The following is a 21,349-nucleotide window of genomic DNA, read 5'->3' as shown; positions in this document are numbered from 1 at the left end:
AGAAGAACTTATTTTAATTGCTTCACAAATTTACCTGAAGAACCGATTTTTATATTATAAGCAATTATGATGTGATGTACAACCAGATACTTATGTTTACGTAATTTCTCTACCTTATATCTGTTTGGTTTTCACATGTTTCCTGCCATTTGCAAGTAGTTTACCTTTACTGTACTCGAATAAAGGTGAATCACTGGGCTGCACAAGTATTGAATAAGATCCTCGACTCTGTGTTTATCTGTGGTTCGCTTGCTCGTTAATCATTATCGCTGCGCTGCGGCATCCTTAATTGAGACATGGTAGCGAGGAGTTGAATATTTGGAGGAGGAGATATGATATTTGTAAATATACTTTATTATGGAGATGAAAACTTGTTTGTAAACATACACACATCAAAAAAAGTTTTGCATCGAATCGGTACCCAGAACTCCTGAAGATAGACGTTGACTGTGGATATTGTATCACAGACACAGTCCCTTTGACTGTTCAGAGATGTCACTAAAACCGCCCGACGGTGTAAACAACCATTCAAGAGCAGCGCCTATTAGACGGAGAGAGTTCCGCAGCCGATCAGTTCCAGTCATTCCACCAGGAAAGAGATACACGGCTCCTGTTGTCTGCAGTTCAGCCATGCCTAGAAGGTCAACACCACGATTCGATCGCGTTCGCAAGGTTACTTTGTGCCACGAAGGGCTCTCAACAAGGAAAATGTCCAGATGGGTGCGAAACAAAGTGATGTTGTTCGGACATGGAGGAGATACAGAGAGAAAGGAACTGTCAATGACTTGCCTAGCTCAGGCCGCAGCTGTCATCCACTGCAGTGGATGACAGCTACCTACGGAGGAACCTTGACAGCAATGCCACCATGTTTCGTGCAGCCACAGGACGTCGTGTTACGACTTAAACCGTGCGCAATAGGTTGCATTTTGCACAACTTCACTGCCGACGTCCATGGCGAGGTTCATCTTTGCAACCAAGACACCATGCAGTGCGGTGAAGATGGGCCCAACAACATGTCGACTGGACAGCTCAGGATAGGCATCACGTTCTCTTCACCGATGAGTGTCGCGTTTGCCTTCAACCAGACAATCGTCAGAGAAGTGTTTGGAGGCAATCTGGTCAGGCTGAACGCCTTAGACACACTGTCCAGCGAGTGCAGCAAGATGGAGGTTCCCTGCTGTTTTTGGGTGGCATTATGTGGGCCGACGTACGCCGCTGGTGGTCATAGAAGGTGTCGTATCGGCTTTACGATACGTGAATACCATCCGCCGATCGATAGTACAACCACATCGGCAGCATTCCTCTTCATGGACGATACTTCGCGACCCCATCGTGCAAATCTTGTGAATGACTACCTTTAGGATAACGATATCGCTCGACCAGAGTGGCCAGCATGTTCTCCAGATATTAACCCTATCGAACATGCCTAGAAGAGATTGAAAAGGCGCTGTTTATGGACGAAGAGACCCACCAACCACTCTGAGGGATCTCCACCGAATCGCCGTTGACGAACGGGACAGTGCCTTGACGAACTTGTGGACAGTATGCTACGACGAATACAGGCATGCATCAGTGCAAGAGGACGTGCTACTGGGTATTAGAGTTACCGGTGTGTAGGGCAATCTGGACCACCACACCTGAAGGTCTCTCTGTATGGCGGTACAACAGGCAATGTGCGGTATTCATGAGCAGCAAAAAGAGAGGAAATTATGTTTATGTTGATCTCTACTCCAATTTTCTGTACAGGTTCTGCAACTCTCGAAACCGAGGTAATGCAAAACTTTCTTTGATGTGTGTATATTTTAATTCTGTTGATGGAGAAGATTTTTTGGACGAGTTGTTCAAGGTAATCAATCAATATGCAAGAATGAAATGTTTGTTTGCCAGAAGTATTAAATGAAGGTAATCTTTGTCCCTCAGATAACTAATAACATTCGTAACTAGCGTTAAGTCGGTCTCATTAGTGTTAAATTTCGTTATGTCACAGATAAGGCAATTGGTTGAAATGTCTGTAATTCTTGTATTGAGAGAATTTCGAAATTGTTAGGGTCTCCTTATGTTTTACAATCCTTTTTGACAATAATCAGAGTTTAATTTTACAAAAACGACTTTCCTTAAAATAAAATCGTTCTCCATCTTTCTTTGTAAAGTTTTGAATATCTTGTCGTATGTGCATTGCAGTTTACGGCACAAATTATTTCTGACAGGTAAAAAACAAATTATATAGCGAATAGTTAATTTTTTCTTTAGCTGATGCATCTGCTGATTTATATTTGCTTTCGAGAACGTCAGTACACGAAGCACAAGACAACACGCTGAGCGTGTGGTAAGTTAGTTTTATTTCAGGGCAGATCTCACTTGCGTTCTTGTGAGGATATCAGGTGTTGGGCTAAGCAAGCAGATTAATTCACAATAAGCAGTGTAGGTAATCGAAGTGATTTTTCTCCTCACTCAAGCAATATTTTATCTTTGTGGAATTTAAAATCAGAAATTGCACTTCAAGTCACGTAACTTTCGTAGTGTACTCTAGTATTGAGTTTCAATAAAATAGTTTTCACTGAGTACACAGTTAGTTGTTTTGGCATGTAATTAGATTAGTTTTATAATTTCAAATGCAGTTTTTCAATAAGTTTAAAGTTTTGTTTCACGACACTGTGCACATGCGCAGTGCAGTGACAACCTACAGTCAGTATTGCTCAGTATATCTAAAGCACACGTTACACGAGAAGAAAGTTTTGCAAAAAAGGATATTCAGCACTTTCATTTATAGATGAATTTTATAGAAAGCTTACGCTCCTACTGATAACAGAAACGGATTAAGTCTTACAAAAGAGACGCATTTTGTTTAATGGTGAAGAAGCATAGCAATGAAAGAAAAACTGACGAGAGGAACGAGGAATTAGAAGGGTTGGCTGAAAAGAAAAACGCATAGCGTTGCTGCCTCTGGTTTTGAAGTACCTGTTTTCGATTCCCAGTACTTCCTCAGTTTTTTCTGAGGTAGGGAGGTCTGGAAAGAGGCTCACTAAACCTCATAAGACCAAATGACGAGCTGCTTGCACAAAAAAGCATCTGCATCATCAGGATTCATACACTAGCTAAACGACTGAAGAGACTATCGACATGCTGATCACATGTCCCACGATCATACATGGCTCCTCGTATTGCATTGTAGGCAACAGCAGTCACTCGGAATAGGGCTAAGACCCAATCCTTGAGTAGTGTTTGCACTTACGTTTTACAATTGCAAAATGAAATTTTGAATCCACTCACTGCAAAACTACGTTTATTCAAAGAATCACATGATCAGTAAATGAATTTACGTTTAAAATGACTGAAAGTGCTTTCGGACTCTTTACTAAGAGAGAGAGAGTGAGAGTGAGAGTGAGAGACAAAGAGAGGGAGAGAGAGCTTATGCGTGTGTGGCAGGTGATGTGCATGGTTATTAGCAGCAAGGCGGTGGTGCCTAAATAATAGTAGTGTAGCAGTATCACCGTTTAGAATAGGGAAAGTTAGTTTTGTGAGATATTCGGAGCACGAGTTACAGCCAGGTGTGGGCGGGATTGGGGTCAGTTACGCATACTAGCAGTTGCAAAGGCAAATAGAGGCCACGGGGGCGTAGAACTGCCGGAGAGGGCGCACACAGCAATTTCCATGGAGCAAGTCACAGGCAGAAGAGGGCCACTGGCGCAACCTAAGTGTTATGCGTACATGAAGTGAAATGGTGCATTAGCAAAACAGGAGCACAGCTGAGTATAAATAGGTGTTGTTTTCTAACGAGATTCATTCAAGTGTGGCAGCTCTCCTGGACGGCGAGGTGTGTCACACCGCTGGGCTATATGCAGCAACAGATGGGGCGCCAGTGTCCCAGTCCATGGCGGGTCATTGGTTCGTCCCTCTGAGGCCAATGCGGGGTCCGCAGCCAGCCAACGGCAGGCCACTCTTCGGCTCGCTACCGCGGGCAGTCGTCTCGGCTCCTGACACATGCTGGAGACTTCCAGATTCGGACGCTGGATAGCGGGCGCTTGTCCAACGCCGCTATTTCAGCCATGCCGGCAATGAGAAGGACGCAGCTGGCCGCCTGCAGCTCAAACTGAACGGCGCTGAGTCGGCAGGGACGCAGACTGCCGAGTCAACCACGGCATCCTGACGACGACGCACTCTGCTGGCGTACAAGGTCAGCTGGACACAGCATTGTGTTACACAGGCTGGTGGGGTGCTTCTTCAGCATTAGGGGCCCAGTGACGCAGGCCGAGGTGGACAGAGCACTGCAGTGAAAGCAAATAAATCATTTGGAAAGTTCTCACCGAATTTTAATATGGCATCTCCTGGACCCACCCACTACATTTGGTGTCTTCACGCCACATTTGGCGTCTGATACCACAACAGTAGCTATACATCAGTGGTACACTGTACCTATTACAACTTATTGTCTGGTTCATGTTCGCTTGGGGATAACACTACTGCTCCGCCGTCTTCTTTTAATCACAGGCTGGTACTATCTAGATCGAACTTTGTATGTTACAACGATAACATTTCTGACGCATGATGCAGTAGTGTCAGAACATCTATGCTGTCAATGACCTTCTGAATGGATTTTTTCAGCTCAGCAATGGTTTAGGAGTTATTGCCATACACCCTGCCTTTAATACAGCCCCACAAAATGAAGACACATATGCTCCAATCCGGAGAATATGACGCCCTATCGAGGACGACCATACCAGTGGCTCCTGAGTATCCCAGAGCCAGAATGCGGTCCCCAAAGTGCTCCTCCAGGACGTCAAACACTCTCCTGCTTCAATGGGTTCGAGCTCCATCTTGCATGAGCCACATCTTGTCGAAATCAGGTTCAGTTTGGATAATGGGGATGAAACCATCTTCCAAAACCTTCACATACCGTTCGGTAGTCAACGCGTCATCAAGGAATATCACCCTGGTTATTCCATGACTGGCCATTGTACACCACACAGTCAGCTGTTGAGGGTGAAGAGACGTCTCGATTGCGAAATGCGGATTCTCAGTCCCCCAAACGCCCCAATTTTGCTTATTGATGAACCCATCCAAAAGAAAGTGGGCTGCATCGCTAAAGCAAACCATATTCACAAGCTAATTCCTATCATGCCCCTTAGCCAACTGTGCAGTCTGAACGTCCTAACGCAAACCGTTAAGAAGTTATGACGATTTTATTTCATATAGTTCTCAGCTTGTATACGGAAAGGTATGCAAAACCTTTTGTAAAATTTGGGCCATCCCAAAAAATGGTTGTATCTTGTGGAGATTAGTGTGTGTGTGTGTGTGTGTGTGTGTGTAATAGAGATCGCCCCAACAACATGTGTAAATTATAACACCTCAATTATTTTTACAGTTTCTGTTAATGTTTTACCGCACATGAATCTTCATTATGTTGCAAATGAAAGATCTTCTAAAACATTTTTTAGAACTCTCGCCATAGCAAACACTTTAGTGCAATAGACAACAATCACTAGTCACATGCATGTGCATTGTGCATTTGTAGCACCCCACAAGGCTCACAACACTCTAAATGGTTTAACATTTTCTTTTCACAATTTTCATGTCAATGTTAAGTGTGTAGCGTACTCGGAAACAAAGTGTTCTGCAATACTGGGAGAATGTTTTACTCCGACATGAACTCCATCCACAGTTCAATGCAAACATGCGAGCTAGCAGCCATGTTCCCTGTCACTGTTCGACTCTCCGTATCGATATGGCGGTCGCTTTCACTGTTCATATAGCAGTTTTCTTTCACACATTATATTTATCATGATTGATTACGAAGATTATCATAAAATTACAATTATTGCATGTCTCATAAATGAAGATAAATATATTAATACGAAATTCGCATCATTACACAGTAAAAGTTACGCATAGTCACACTTTACTCGATAGAACAAGATATCCGAATCAGAAAGGATATGTATAAAGCGAATAAAGAAAAGAAATAAACTACCATTGAAAATTAGCAATGTGTTCACAAGGGTCGCTAGCACAGTGAAATATATGGAAATGACCAGTTTCAGCTGTCAAGCATCCATTTTCAGGTTTTCCACAACAAGATATAATCTCTACCTCCACAGTTTCACCTCTCTGTGTAACCAGGAGTACATTTCGACCAGTTTCAAACCAAACAAAAGTGAAGAAATTTAATAAAGAACCATTACATCCAGGATAAACCACCCATATCCATGACCTTAACGTTATAATGCACGCTGAACGAAAATAATAAATTCCGAGAACTAACACTGAATCAAGAAGTCAGAACCCTCACCTAGTAACCTTTTAAACGAAAGTCCATAACAGACAAAATCTACTAAGTGACAAAACTTTGGATAAATCCCACCAGCATGACCCATTTACAGGAAATCTACATCCACTCGCTCTTCATGTATCCAAATGTAGCATGGTCTTCCGCTCCTCACAGGTTTTGCCATTCCCTCTACTTCCATAGATGACATGCTTTCTGCATCATATTGTGTACTGGATGATAGAGCTACATCACATTCCCAAGCGTCTAGAACATCTTCGCCTGTTCTGTGTTTCCTTTAAATTTCGATGTCAGCGCTTCACTATCCTTGAGAATCTTCGACTGCTGCCACATCTACATCATGACAACCCGCCCTTTATCTCCAAACACCATACATTCGTTCCCAGTGCAATTTTAGCCAACCAACTCTCTGATCATGAGATACTCCTTGAGACTTATCCTTCCTACAAACCGTTAACAACCACAATTGTCCCATCACAAATGAAGGATCCAACCTCCTGCCTAACTGAAATCCTAACACCTCCTTATTGATGCACACCAACTGTTAGCAGTACAGCAATTTACTACCTGATGCACTTTGCACTTAAATGACCTTAAATAACTTTATAGCTCTACTAGCCATGATGCCGCAAGCCACACCCTCCTTATTAATGATATCGTCATCACATGCAAAGGGGCTCTGGCACGAAATTAAAAATTACAAGACGGCACGAAATTAAATAAAAACTGAACAATTAAATCTTTTAAAATCAAGAAAATCCGATATGGTGGAAGTAGCCCAGTTGTACTATCCCATCCAGATTCCTCTCCACTCCTCCAGCCACATACCAGTAATTTACAATCCATTAGAATGAAACAGCCATTCATGATGTCAACACATAGCTGCTACGCTGACTATGAGTAAAAGTATCTGAACAGAATTTTTGCACCATGTTTAAAAATATTTACGCAAAAAATTACACAAAGGGTTATCTTAACAGTATTTAGACATCTAACTAACACACACACACACACACACACACACACACACACACACACTGGCCGTCTTATGCTGCTGACGCTAAAATGTCCAGGTGCAGTTTGTTTGCTGATTTAATTCGCACCTTACAGTGCAATTATCAAGGAAAATTACCAAGTAAATAACGTTATTCCCATGTCGGTTGTTTTGACAACATGCAGTTTCAGTTAGCTCACCATTCATCCATCCATTTTCCCATGCTTCTAATGCATTTAGTACAGCAATATTGAAAGAAGGTCTATTATGGCGGGAACTATGTGGGTACCCTGGCAGGATGAGCTAAATGAAACGACTCTATTAGGAGGGACTATACGTCCTGGCACGGTGAGCTAAACGGAAGTATGCCTACAAATGGGAAGTATGTATCCTATCAGGGTAAACTAAATGAAAGAAGCCTATTTCCAAGGAATATTTGGATAACATCCTAACAGAGAGAGTTTCATGGTTTTACCTCTGACACTTAAACGTTGTGTTCTCGCTTTCAGAACGGCTGTATCGCTTTTATTAACAGGGTGACTGTACCTGACATCGACATCTACTGTACTTGAAAATGACCTATAAGGCCGAAATTGACCAGTCGTGCAAGATACAATAAACTGAATACTTGTGAAAAACAGCCGAGTTAGAGAACTTCAAAATGTCATTTAACAAATATGCGACTGTGGTGCCCAACATGACGAAAATGATCCACGCGGAAGAAGTCTATTATTGAGGGGGATTGCATAATCTGTTGCTGAGTCAATACAAGGGCCGCCAGATGCCTGAGCATCAATGATTAATACAAAAATAAAGGGATATATCCTGTGGCCTGTTAGCTGATCAGAAGCTATCTGTTTTAAAAGGAGCTTTACACCAAAATGTCCTTCACACATGAATATTCCTAATGGCCTTGGTTAACCTGTATTCAAGTAACACGGGATTAATTAAATACTGAAATGATATCAAGCAGAATTCGATTGCTACACATTTATTTTACCAGTATCTACACATGTGGAAAAAAGTAAACAAGGCGAACGTCTTCGTTCAAAAATAACATTAAATGCGTGAAGTATTAAACTGTGTCTGGTACAAGTAATGTACTTCTGGTGGCTCGGCAGGGTACTAGGAAACACAGTGTAAAAGAGGCGTTACTTCCAGAGATGGTGGCTGAATCGACTTTAAATGATGTGGCAGAAATAACTGCATTACCCATGGTGTTAAGGACAGGTTATATAGTATATGCACCAGAATAAATACGTGCATCAGGCTACTTAACGAGCAAGTCATGGTAACTCAAGATTCACTGCACCAAACGTCGAGTCTCGAATCAACTGCGAAAGAATTGCAATGAAAAATTAAGAAACATGACTACGCCTGTGAAACCACTCTAATTTGGTCGCAAGGTTCCTAACTTTACTCGGTGCGATCTCACCTAAATCTTATCTTTGCAGCGAGAATACTCACCATTCTGGCTGCCACCTCGGATCGGACAAGGTTACCGACTGCTCTCCATCGATCTCGGAACCAGAAAGCCACTGTTCACCGCCGCTATCCGAAACAGAATCTTCTCTCTACCGCTGTCTGAAACGGAATGTGCTGCGCACTGCTCTCTGGAACAGAATGTTCTCTATGTACTGCCCTCCAGAACATAATGTCCTCCTTCCTTTTTCGTTTCCGTAACCCCATTGTCTACACATAAATAATTCCGTCGAACTCCGTGTAAACTAATCAGGGTTCGCGCTTATTTGTTTCACCTATCAGAAGGGAAAAACTTTCCACACGACTGCCCTCCTCCCATCTTATGCGTCTCAGGAAAATCCATACCACATATTAGCGGCCAGTTAGAACCCTACTTCTGGCGTAGGTCTGTGAGACTTGAGCTCATTTCCTCCACACCGTTTTTCTTCTTTTTCGAAAGAAGGTTTTCGTAAACACCTTTCGTATCAGTGCGTCTGTCGCAGGAGCGCGATCCTACCTAATGAGAGGCTGTCAACCTTTGACTGACGTCAGTATGACCCCTGGGAGCGTAAACGGTCACCAGTCTCTGACCTGTCGTTTCTGGGCTGGAGTCACTGGGTCTGCCTTATAGTGACCCCAAGCTACGGTGGTAAATTCATCCTGTAGTTGAAAACGTTGTCATCTTCTGCTGTCTCACAGAGGAAACTATATGACACTTCGGTGAAACGTTAATCAATGAAGCGTCCTCCTCGGTGATTACCACTAGGAACGGACCATGACGAACCACCGCCGAGCTTGCAAAGTGACCACCGTGGGCAGCACCTCCTCTGAATGCGTCATGCAAAGGTTTTCCATTGTCTTAGGAACACAAAGAGGGCCGCCCTGTACTAAGAGGCAGGCTACTCGCGTGTGAAACTTGAACATCCGAACATTACCATTTAAGAACCAAATACTATTATTTCAATAAAATCTGACTTATTTGTTTCTTGACATGCTAAGAGGAATATCAAACTATCTACCTAAATTCTATTAAAAGGAGCTAATTACAAGGGTGACTGCCAATGTTTCTGCTCTGTTCACACTGCAATTACTGGTGAAAACACGTATTAACTGTCTTTTAATTACTACAGGCACATATCTAGGTCAAAGTGCAAGTAATGGGCACACTCCAACATGTTCTCTCGTCCCCTTTATTAATCTACCTCTTTGTCGTCTGTTATCAGATTGGATTTTCACATTACATGGATCAGGAAAGAAGAAAAAGTATGGACTCAGATTATCACTAAACAAGCATGCAAATCTAAAGAAAACAATGGCATACCTCCTTCGGAGAGGTTGGTTGTAGTCAGAAACATTTAGCCAGTGGCAAAAGCCAATGAACTGTTTAGAAAACCAAAAATATATGAAAGGGATTGGGATCTCTCTCAATATGCCGTTTTTTTTAAACCTTAAATGGCGATTGTCTATACCACTAACAGAAACCTCTGGGAACGTGAAAGTACTGAAAAATGTTTCCGCCAGTATCTCAGCTCAATGGAGTATGTTTTTCACTCTTTATTTAAGCATTTCGTTTCTCTAAATAAGACTTTAGATCTTGCTGAAGGTGCAACACAATGTACAAATGTTCCGTCAATGTCGAAGCGAAACGACATTGAAAGGAGCCAGTAGGGACATTAAATATAAATTTGTGTCAAGATGTGAGTGTCCTAATGGTCTTTCCTCTTTTTTACCTTTTTAGAAGCACTCTCTGGTTTCCTGAAGATGAGCATCGTGACAGTTGTTTGAAATTAAGATGACAGATTAAAACCTTGTGCCATAGTGAGTGTAAAGCTCGGGCCGTTGCCTTTCTGGAGCAAATTTCTTAGCGATCTTTTACCGCCATTTATTGATAATTTAATTCAAAGTAATGGTCTTTCATTTCTACTATAACACAATAAAAATTTTGTGTAGAAAAGGTATAAAGCAGCTCCTGTGCATCATGCGTAGTTACAAAATATCTTACCTTATACCGCGATAGTTTGCATATTTAACTTTTAGGCTTCTTCCAACGCCGCACATGCAAAGTACTGACAACGTGACGAAATTTATGGAACTGTGCCAATTATCACTTTTTTCTGGAAAGAGAAGATAGCCATCACTGAATAAAGGTACTAAAATAAATTTTAAAAATTCTCCGTTTCGCTCGTCTCTTAGCGTGCTCTTAATTTAAGTCTTATCTGAAAAATTTAATTTGAAAACAAATAATAGAACACAATAAAGATCATATTAACTCACTCTTCCGTCGCTTCTCAATAGAACAACTCCATAATTAGAAATGAAAAGCACAATATTGTTTATGTTCTGTAGTATTATTGTGTATCATAGAACAAACAATATTGCTCATGTCATTTGTGATTATAAATTAAATAATACGTAACTGTTACAAATCAGAAGGTCATGCACGGCTTCTGCCTTTTTATTGTCCCTACTGAGGCTAGAATGTAATTCGAACATTGATGGAAACATTATTTCAATTATCAGTGCCTTTTCCGTTGGCAACCGAAATGAGGTCTTACATTTGTTAAGAAAGCAGAGAAGGATGCTTAAAATCTTCTTCTGGCCTAAAAAAATTGGACCTTCTGTGGTTTACCAAAATAGTTTAAGGAGTGTAATGGTTTGATTTGTTTGGAAAGGTCATGGCCAGCTTCGTGCCCTTTTCTTCCTCAATCTATGCCTGTGTCATTAAATGGTCTTGTCGCCACTAAATATAAAATCCATGTTTTTCTTCCATTATTTTACGCTTTTTCGTGTGAATTAGTATGCCATCGTTAGTAATATTGTCTCTGCTCTCCAGATGTTACTCACAACCCGTCTGGGAGCCTCTGTCTGCCACAGTACGCCTTCTCTACATACCGTTTCCTCATTCGCAGTAGTAAGTAACTGAATGTACACCTACCTCGTCTTGCGGACTGATTCGCCGCGTAATCTAATGACCGGTTTTAACAACTGTGTGCGTTGCAGTTATGGCCTGTTGCAAATTCATTAGTGACGCAAATTTCGCATATATGGAGCGTTCGATACAGTGTTCTATTGTGTAGCGTTTCGATATGAGGCCTAATGCGTGCAGTAACTGCAGTTAATGTGCTATTTGGAACGCAAATTGAAGGAGGCTGAATATTTGCCGAATGCAAATGGCGGTCGAAATGGGGGGGACGACTCGTCGCACACATGGTTCTGCGGCTACCGTTCAGCTGTTTGCTTGTAGGCCTGGCCGCTACGTCACATGAGGTGCCACTTCACACATGCAGCTGCCGGTATCACCACCAGGCCATATTTTCTGCAAATCTTTCTACTATCCACGACAGTCGCCATTAGAAGCCCTTTGACTACGAACGACAGAGTCGGCTCCAGACAGCACTGAACAGAAAGGCACTTACGTTATTACTTGTATTTCGACGTCCCAAAAATGGATGTAAAGCTAAGCCTGACAAAAAACCTGTAATCAACTCGTACATGGGGTGTTTCCTAACCACACACCTTCTTAACAAGAATAAGGTGAAAAGCTATCGGTCTGGCACTGAAAAATTTTTTGTTTGAATGGAATTTTGTTTTTCTTAAGTTGGTACTAGCGTGAAAGTATAATCTTACAGCATAGAGTATGTATATCTATGGAGTAAGCATAGCTTTCTGCGTATGTTCTCAAACCAAATCACGCTATTCATGTGATTTTTGGACGACACTGTCTGTCTACATATTGCGGTAATAGCGAAACTTGAATATTACACATATTCGCCTTGTTTTAAATACGTTTTTGCATGTTGGAGTATTAGTAACAACTATGGTGCAGTATTGAACAATCCATGTTCTCAATTTTGCGTGTAAAATTGTTAGGGATATATAAAAAATACTTATTTACTTTGTAAATTTTGATTCGCTAAAACTAAGACTCTCCCTCTCTCCCCGTACGGTGGCGTTTGAGAAAGAGGAATTAGAGTTTTACAAATGTTGACCCAAATATTAACTTTTCCCGCAGATATAATTCTAAATAATATTGTGTTTATACTGGTTGCTGGTGAGGAGGAAAGTTAGTTATTAGCATTTTATTAATGATCTCATTCATAAGCAGCCATATCACAGTCACTCAAGGAAGTTATAATTAAGCTTTACTTGTTTAATCAGAATAGGACGATGACTCTCCTTGTCCGCAGTCTCGATGATTCGAAGCGATCTGCAATCCTGTGTAAATAAAATGTCTTGGTTTTTTCTTGCGCTGCGTAGTCAGTCGGGAAACCTCAAATCAAGCGGAAAGTTTGCTTTGATAAAGTTTAACTATCCGATGAAATAATGGAACTCTTGGATCTAATAATAGCAGGTTCGTTTCCAATTCATCAGAAGTTCCCTTCTTTGATGTAAATGCTCAGTATATATTTTCTTGAGTAGCATACAATATATTTTCAATCTCTTTCTTCCAGTAATCTCGATAGCAAAATTACAATTATTCAATGTGGCTATTCGGCACGGAGAAGATCCCAGAAGTCCCCCATAGAGTAAACATCTCTGGAGTGAGCACTCACATGCGCAGAACAGATTTTGTGTTGTCAACATACATTGCAAGCCTGGTCACGTGATCTCGCGACGTCGTGTGTTTGTTCGTCTAGTGCCCTGTATATTTAGAATGTCACTACATCCCTAGTACAGACGGATTCTTTTCGTAGTGTCGTGGATTATTTATATACGTTACGCAGACATTTTAATAGTATCCATTTGAGACCGGGAATAAACCAGCTACGTAACTTTTAAGGGCAAGTGATATTACATTCAGCTTCTTTGCGATAGGTGTCATAGTTCAGATGCACTCGATTTTTGGTAGTTTTTGGTATGATACCGCACTTTACCCCCCCCCCCCCCCCATGAACCATGGACCTTGCCGTTGGTGGGGAGGCTTGTGTGCCTCAGCGATACAGATAGCCGTACCGTAGGTACAACCACAACGTGTGGTTCCTGAAGAGGGGCTGCAGCCTTGTCAGTAGTTGCAAGGGCAACAGTCTGGATGATTGGCTGATCTGGCCTTGTAACAATAACCAAAACGACCTTGCTGTGCTGGTACTGCGAACGGCTGAAAGCAAGGGGAAACTACGGCCGTAATTTTTCCCGAGGGCATGCAGCTTTACTGTATGATTAAATGATGATGGCGTCCTCTTGGGTAAAATATTCCGGAGGTAAAATAGTCCCCCATTCGGATCTCCGGGCGGGGACTACTCAAGAGGGTGTCGTTATCAGGAGAAAGAAAACTGGCGTTCTACGGATCGGAGCGTGGAATGTCAGATCCCTTAATCGGGCAGGTAGGTTAGAAAATTTAAAAAGGGAAATGGATAGGTTAAAGTTAGATATAGTGGGAATTAGTGAAGTTCGGTGGCAGGAGGAACAAGACTTCTGGTCAGGTGACTACAGGGTTATAAACACAAAGTCAAATAGGGGTAATGCAGGAGTAGGTTTAATAATGAATAGGAAAACAGGAATGCGGGTAAGCTACTACAAACAGCATAGTGAACGCATTATTGTGGCCAAGATAGATACGAAGCCCACACCTACTTCAGTAGTACAAGTTTATATGCCAACTACCTCTGCAGATGACGAAGAAATTGAAGAAATGTATGATGAAATAATAGAAATTATTCAGATAGTGAAGGGAGACGAAAATTTAATAGTCATGAGTGACTGGAATTCGAGTGTAGGAAAAGGGAGAGAAGGAAACGTAGTAGGTAAATATGGATTGGGGCTAAGAAATGAAAGAGGAAACCGCCTCGTAGAATTTTGCACAGAGCACAACTTAATCATAGCTAACACTTGGTTTAAGAATCATGATAGAAGGTTGTATACATGGAAGAACCCTGGAGATACTAAAAGGTACCAGATAGATTATATAATGGTAAGACAGAGATTTAGGAACCAGGTTTTAAATTGTAAGACATTTCCAGGGGCAGATGGAGACTCTGACCACAATCTATTGGTTATGAACTATAGATTAAAACTGAAGAAACTGCAAAAAGGTGGGAATTTAAGGAGATGGGACCTGGATAAACTGAAAGAACCAGAGGTTGTAAAGAGTTTCAGGGAGAGCATAAGGGAACAATTGACAGGAATGGGGGAAAGAAATACAGTAGAAGAAGAATGGGTAGCTTTGAGGGATGAAGTAGTGAAGGCAGCAGAGGATCAAGTAGGTAAAATGAAGAGGGCTGGTAGAAATCCTTGGGTAACAGAAGAAATATTGAATTTAATTGATGAAAGGAGAAAATATAAACATGCAGTAAATGAAGCAGGCAAAAAGGAATACAAACATCTCAAAAATGATATCGACAGGAAGTGCAAACGGCTAAGCAGGCATGGCTAGAGGACAAATGTAAGGAAGTAGAGGCTTATCTCACTAGCGGTAAGATAGATTCTACCTACAGGAAAATTAAAGAGACCTTTTGAGAAAAGAGAACCACTTGTATGAACATCAAGAGCTCAGATGGAAACCCAGTTCTAAGCAAAGAAGGGAAAGCAGAAAGGTGGAAGGAGTATATAGAGGGTCTATACAAGGGCGATGCACTTGAGGACAATATTATGGAAATGGAAGAGGATGTAGATGAAGATGAAATGGGAGATAAGATACTGCGTGAAGAGTTTGACAGAGCACTGAAAGACCTGAGTCGAAACAAGGCTCCCGGAGTAGACAACATTCCATTGGAACTACTAACGGCCTTGGGAGAGCCAGTCCTGACAAAACTCTACCACCTGGTGAGCAAGATGTATGAAACAGGCGAAATACCCTCAGACTTCAAGAAGAATATAATAATTCCAATCCCAAAGAAAGCAGGTGTGGACAGATGTGAAAATTACCGAACAATCAGTTTAATAAGCCACAGTTGCAAAATACTAACACGAATTCTTTACAGACGAATGGAAAAACTAGTAGAAGCCGACCTCGGGGAAGATCAGTTTGGATTCCGTAGAAATACTGGAACACGTGAGGCAATACTGACCTTACGACTTATCTTAGAAGAAAGATTAAGGAAAGGCAAACCTACGTTCCTAGCATTTGTAGACTTAGACAAAGCTTTTGACAATGTTTACTGGAATACTCTCTTTCAAATTCTAAAGGTGGCAGGGGTAAAATACAGGGAGCGAAAGGCTATTTACAAATTGTATAGAAATCAGATGGCAGTTATAAGAGTCGAGGGGCATGAAAGAGAAGCAGTGGTTGCGAAGGGAGTAAGACAGGGTTGTAGCCTCTCCCCAATGCTATTCAATCTGTATATTGAGCAAGCAGTAAAGGAAACAAAAGAAAAATTCGGAGTAGGTATTAAAATCCATGGAGAAGAAATAAAAATGTTGAGGTTCGCCGATGACATTGTAATTCTGTCAGAGACAGCAAAGGACTTGGAAGAGCAGTTGAACGGAATGGATAGTGTCTTGAAGGGAGGATATAAGATGAACATCAACAAAAGCAAAACGAGGATAATGGAATGTAGTCGAATTAATTCGGGTGATGTTGAGGGTATTAGATTAGGAAATGAGACACTTAAAGTAGTAAAGGAGTTTTGCTATTTGGGGAGCAAAATAACTGATGATGGTCGAAGTAGAGAGGATATAAAATGTAGACTGGCAATGGCAAGGAAAGCGTTTCTGAAGAAGAGCAATTTGTTAACATCGAGTATAGATATAAGTGTCAGGAAGTCATTTCTGAAAGTATTTGTATGGAGTGTAGCCATGTATGGAAGCGAAACATGGACGGTAAATAGTTTGGACAAGAAGAGAATAGAAGCTTTCGAAATGTGGTGCTACAGAAGAATGCTGAAGATTAGATGGGTAGATCACATAACTAATGAGGAAGTATTGAATAGGATTGGGGAGAAGAGAAGTTTGTGGCACAACTTGACCAGAAGAAGGGATCGGTTGGTAGGACATGTTCTGAGGCATCAAGGGATCACCAATTTAGTATTGGAGGGCAGCGTGGAGGGTAAAAATCGTAGGGGAAGACCAAGAGATGAATACACTAAGCAGATTCAGAAAGATGTAGGTTGCAGTAGGTACTGGGAGATGAAGAAGCTTGCACAGGATAGAGTAGCATGGAGAGCTGCATCAAACCAGTCTCAGGACTGAAGACCACAACAACAACAACAACAACCGCACTTTATAGTATTACAGAGCCTGAAGTACATTTTTGCAGTGATAGTCCTACAAAACAACTTGACAGTACGTTAGTACTTTCGCAAGTGTCCGAAAAACACCGAATTTACCACACATTAGCGATTATATCCCTGCTAATTCGTCCTTTTTTCTTGTATTTCTGCGTAATTATTTTCTCGTTTTTGCGACCTAAAGCACAATTTTTCTTACTGGTGGCACTTTGAGGTATTTATTTAGCGCATTTTAAGTACTTGCTCCCAGTTCCTTAAATAAATAGTGGACGGAGTAATCTATATACATGATTGACAAGTCACTGCTAAATGCATGAAGGATAGTATTTACTGAAACAACTAACCTTTCCCTTTCCTGTTCAACTAGCAAATTTACGAGAGGAAGCGATTGTTTGTAAGCTTTTGTACGAGCCGTAATATATATTATATAGTCATAAAATCGTAGAAAAATAGGTCTACAGAATCAAGTCTTAATTATAATGCGTCTCGAAATTTTTAAACGTATACAGTGTCTCTTACTAAAATGAAAACTATAATTAGAGCTATATGGAATGTACCCATGAAAAGTTACTATCCCTCCTTTCACATATTTTTCTTTGCATCCGTAGCAACAACGTAATTCACCATCGCCATTACACTATCAACAAACGGTGAAACAACAAAAACTCTTGGTATTATAAACTTCAAGCGCTGCAGAAAGCACACAGGCACAGCGAAGTCCCGAGATCACGTGACAATCCTGGTTTAATGTTGACAACATGCGCAGAACGCAATGCTCACTCCAGAGATATTTACTCTATGAATTTGAATTTTTAAAGTTCCCTCCCGCCCCACCCCCAGGGGACTGGGAGGATAATTTTAGCACCAGCATATGTCCCCTCGAAAATAATCAACTTTGGATTCTACATATTTTTTCGTATGAAGCTTATTTTTCGAGTTATTCTGGTTTGTCAGCTTGAAATTTACACCCTGTATGCCGAAAAATGCAGGTCCTTTTCATCCACCGCGTTAAACAGGGCCTTTTGTAGGTATTATTTCAAATCAGCTAGCATTAGAAATCTTTTCGTGGCCGTTTCACACTTCATTTGCATATCAATCTAATCTCAGGGTTTCCATGTCACTACTTACGAAAGCAATTGATGCTTTTCATAAAACACGCACGCCTTCCAAAATGTGGTACAAGTATTTGACTTTCTCAGAGAACAAGCAGGTTATTGAGCTATAGAATGTGGACTGAAAAAATGGATGTAGCGAAAAGTTTAGAGATACCGACATCTACATTGTCGAAAACCCTGAAGCAAAACGGTAAGAGAGGTGAAAAGTACAAGGAGTCCACATGAAACCTCCCCGATTTAAAAACGGAATCAGAAAAAGATATGAGAAATAGATACTAGCTGATTGCGGCAACATTTAAAATATCTCAAAAAGTTTTGTACGAAAAATTAATGAATACTCTTCTGCACGGGCTCCTTCCATAACCCGTAAAATGTCTAGACGATACTTACCTTAATCTGTGTGAGTACAGAAATGTCTGGGGTGACTGAGGCAACTGCAAGCACAGTTCTTCTGCGGATATCACAAGACCAGGTACAGGCGAGACACACACAATGACCTTCACATTACCTCGCTGGACGCAATCCAGATGGGTTATATCCAGAGACCGTGATGGCCGCTTGGTTGGTTCACTGCAAATTTGAACCGTTGTGGAAAAGTTCGGTCCAGCAAATTACGAACATGGAAACATGGAAACTCCGGTAACATAGCGCACCATGCTGCAGGAAGCTCACATCTGGCTGAAAGGGTAAAACTGAAAGACAGAAAGCTGCTCAAGGTCATACAGATAAAGGGATCCTGTTACTGTTTTCTCGACGAAGGAAAATGGTCAGCTATGCCGTATTTCATCAGCACACACCACACATTTACCTTTTCGCCTTCTCTGACATGCTCCCGAAAATTATGGGGGTTTTTTGAACCCCAGATGCGAATGTTGTGACTATTAATCTTTCCAGATGTGTGGAAGATTGCTTCGTCAGAGAAAACGATGTTTCCTAGATAGTTGGGGTTTTGCCCCACATGGAACACACCCATAGCAAATTAATGGCGAAGTTATAAGTTATTTTGTTTCAACGCTTCCACAGCTTGAATTTTGTAAGCATGCAAGAAATTTACGCAGCACTTTCGTGAACTGTTAAGCGAGGCATGTTTAGCTCTCGTGAAGTTCGGCGAACTTACTTTGATGCCCTTCTTAGGAAGGTCTCTCTGATCTTCTCTAGCATTTCATCGAATGTCTGTTTACACTCCCAGTGGCTAGGAACTTGTAATACCAAGCCTCAATCGTCTTAACGTCTGGTGTTTCCCTCTGAAATTCAAATCAGAAATTTTTACGATGGAAGTGGGTGATTTTGTTTCAGCATTCCACAACACGCATTGGGCTCCCTCTTGAGTTGTAATTTCTGGGAAATTATCCAGCACTTGAAACAAAACAAAAGGAATCGTTTGAAAAAAGAAATACGCAAAACTTTTTTGATTGCTTACATGATACTTCGAAATGAGGGAGGTTAAATGTGGACATTTTGACTCATAATCAGGGAAGAAGCGGAGCCGGCGCGATGAGTTACCGCGTCTTGCAGAATTGTAACTGAACAAAACACACTTGTCCATGGTAGACGAAGCATTGAAGGGACCGGCGCTGGTAAGAGGTGGCTCACTATCCTCATAAAAAGACGTAACTTCGTTTTTAGGATTATTTTGTGGAAAACATGCGATCCTTGATAACACATTTTCTTTCAACAAGTACATGTTAAATAAATAAACAAGTACTGTGGGTAAAAAAATCATTTTCCTCTTAATTTGAGTTGTAGCTGTTGCGTTCTGCTCATCTTTATCAAAAATTACGCATGTTTTTGAAATTAGAGTGGCTCTGAGCACTATGGGACTTAACGTCTGAGGTCAACAGTCCCCTAGAACTTAGAACTACTTAAACCTAACTAACCTAAGGACATCACACACATCCACGCCCGAGGCAGGATTCGAACCTGCGACCGTAGCGGCCGCGCGGTTCCAGACTGAAGCGCCTAGAACCGTTCGGCCACAGTGGCCGGCTAAATTAGAATACATTTTTTAAAATTATATTCTTAATTCGACGTTTTCCTGATTCTGGTATAATCAATCACACTTTCGAAAAACCTTTAAATTATTAGAAATTTCTCCTAAGTCCTTTGAACTTCGACTTACCGAGAATCGACTGTATATAGTTGGTACAAATGGTTCAAATGGCTCTCAGCACTATGGGACTTAACATCTGTGGTCATCAGTCTCCTAGAACTTAGAACTACTTAAACCTAACTAACCTAAGAACATCACACACATGCATGCCCGAGGCAGGATTCGAACCTGCGACCGTAGCAGTCGCGCGGTTCCGGACTGAGCGCCTAGAACCGCTAGACCACCGCGGCCGGCTGTATATAGTTGGTAATTCTAAAAGAAGTCAAATGTGAATAGGAATTGATCAGCAATGTTTAAATCGTTTTAAACATAATTCAGCTGATTTGGTAACAAATGTGCGTAAAATATGAACCTAGTTCATCACACCACGAAAGAGTGGAGAGTTAAACCAGTAGTGGAATTCATTCGTCTCTCAAATTCCTCTGATATTCCGATCAGAAGAAACTCCCTGTGCAGGTGCGCTTGCAGTTAGTATGGACACCAGTCATCCCACAAGAGAAATTACGGGGAACATACACACTGCACTACGATGAACTAAGAACATCCAGAATAAATTTGTATATTGTGGACATATGTGTTGCAGCCTACAAAAATTTGTATTTGCCATAGCCCGTTTCACATTATTTGTTTTTGTCACTTGTATTTTTTAATGTGCAGTAAACTGTGACATTAGTAATGACACAGAAATTATACTGTACAAAAATCTACTTGATCTATCAATAAATATGACGTATGCCAATAGCGATAACGTCAGTTGTAACTTCCGCTTTATGTTCGTTACTGCATAATGCTATACTGTGGTTTCTGTTACATCAGACGTGCACACAGTGGAATTATACATTCTGATACAAACATCACAGTCATGACAAAAAAGAGAAATAATATAACCAAGTAACGAGAGCGAAGAACAAGGTTATTATTTGTTAGTGTTAAACGTTCACTTGCCATACGAAGAAAATCACGTTAATTTAAAACTGTGGTGGTCCCTCTTGCGTTGCGTCAAATGCTCTACCTAAAACCCTGTGATGTTTCGAAAAGGGATCTACTCGTCTTCTTTAGTCAACACCGTTGCCAGAATGTAATGCGCTGGAACTTCACCGAAACATCGCAGTTTTAGCAGCCTACCGGTGCAATGTTAGAACGCCGCAGCATTATTTATTACGTTGGGAAAACTGTAAACGTAGTTGCAAATGACCAGTATTCGTGCACTATCTGCGAAATTTA

The sequence above is a fragment of the Schistocerca cancellata genome, chromosome 1 (genome assembly GCF_023864275.1).
Source record: "Schistocerca cancellata isolate TAMUIC-IGC-003103 chromosome 1, iqSchCanc2.1, whole genome shotgun sequence".
NCBI lineage: Eukaryota > Metazoa > Arthropoda > Insecta > Orthoptera > Acrididae > Schistocerca > Schistocerca cancellata.
The sequence above is the reverse complement of the archived record's forward strand: the minus strand, read 5'-3'. Positions refer to the sequence as shown.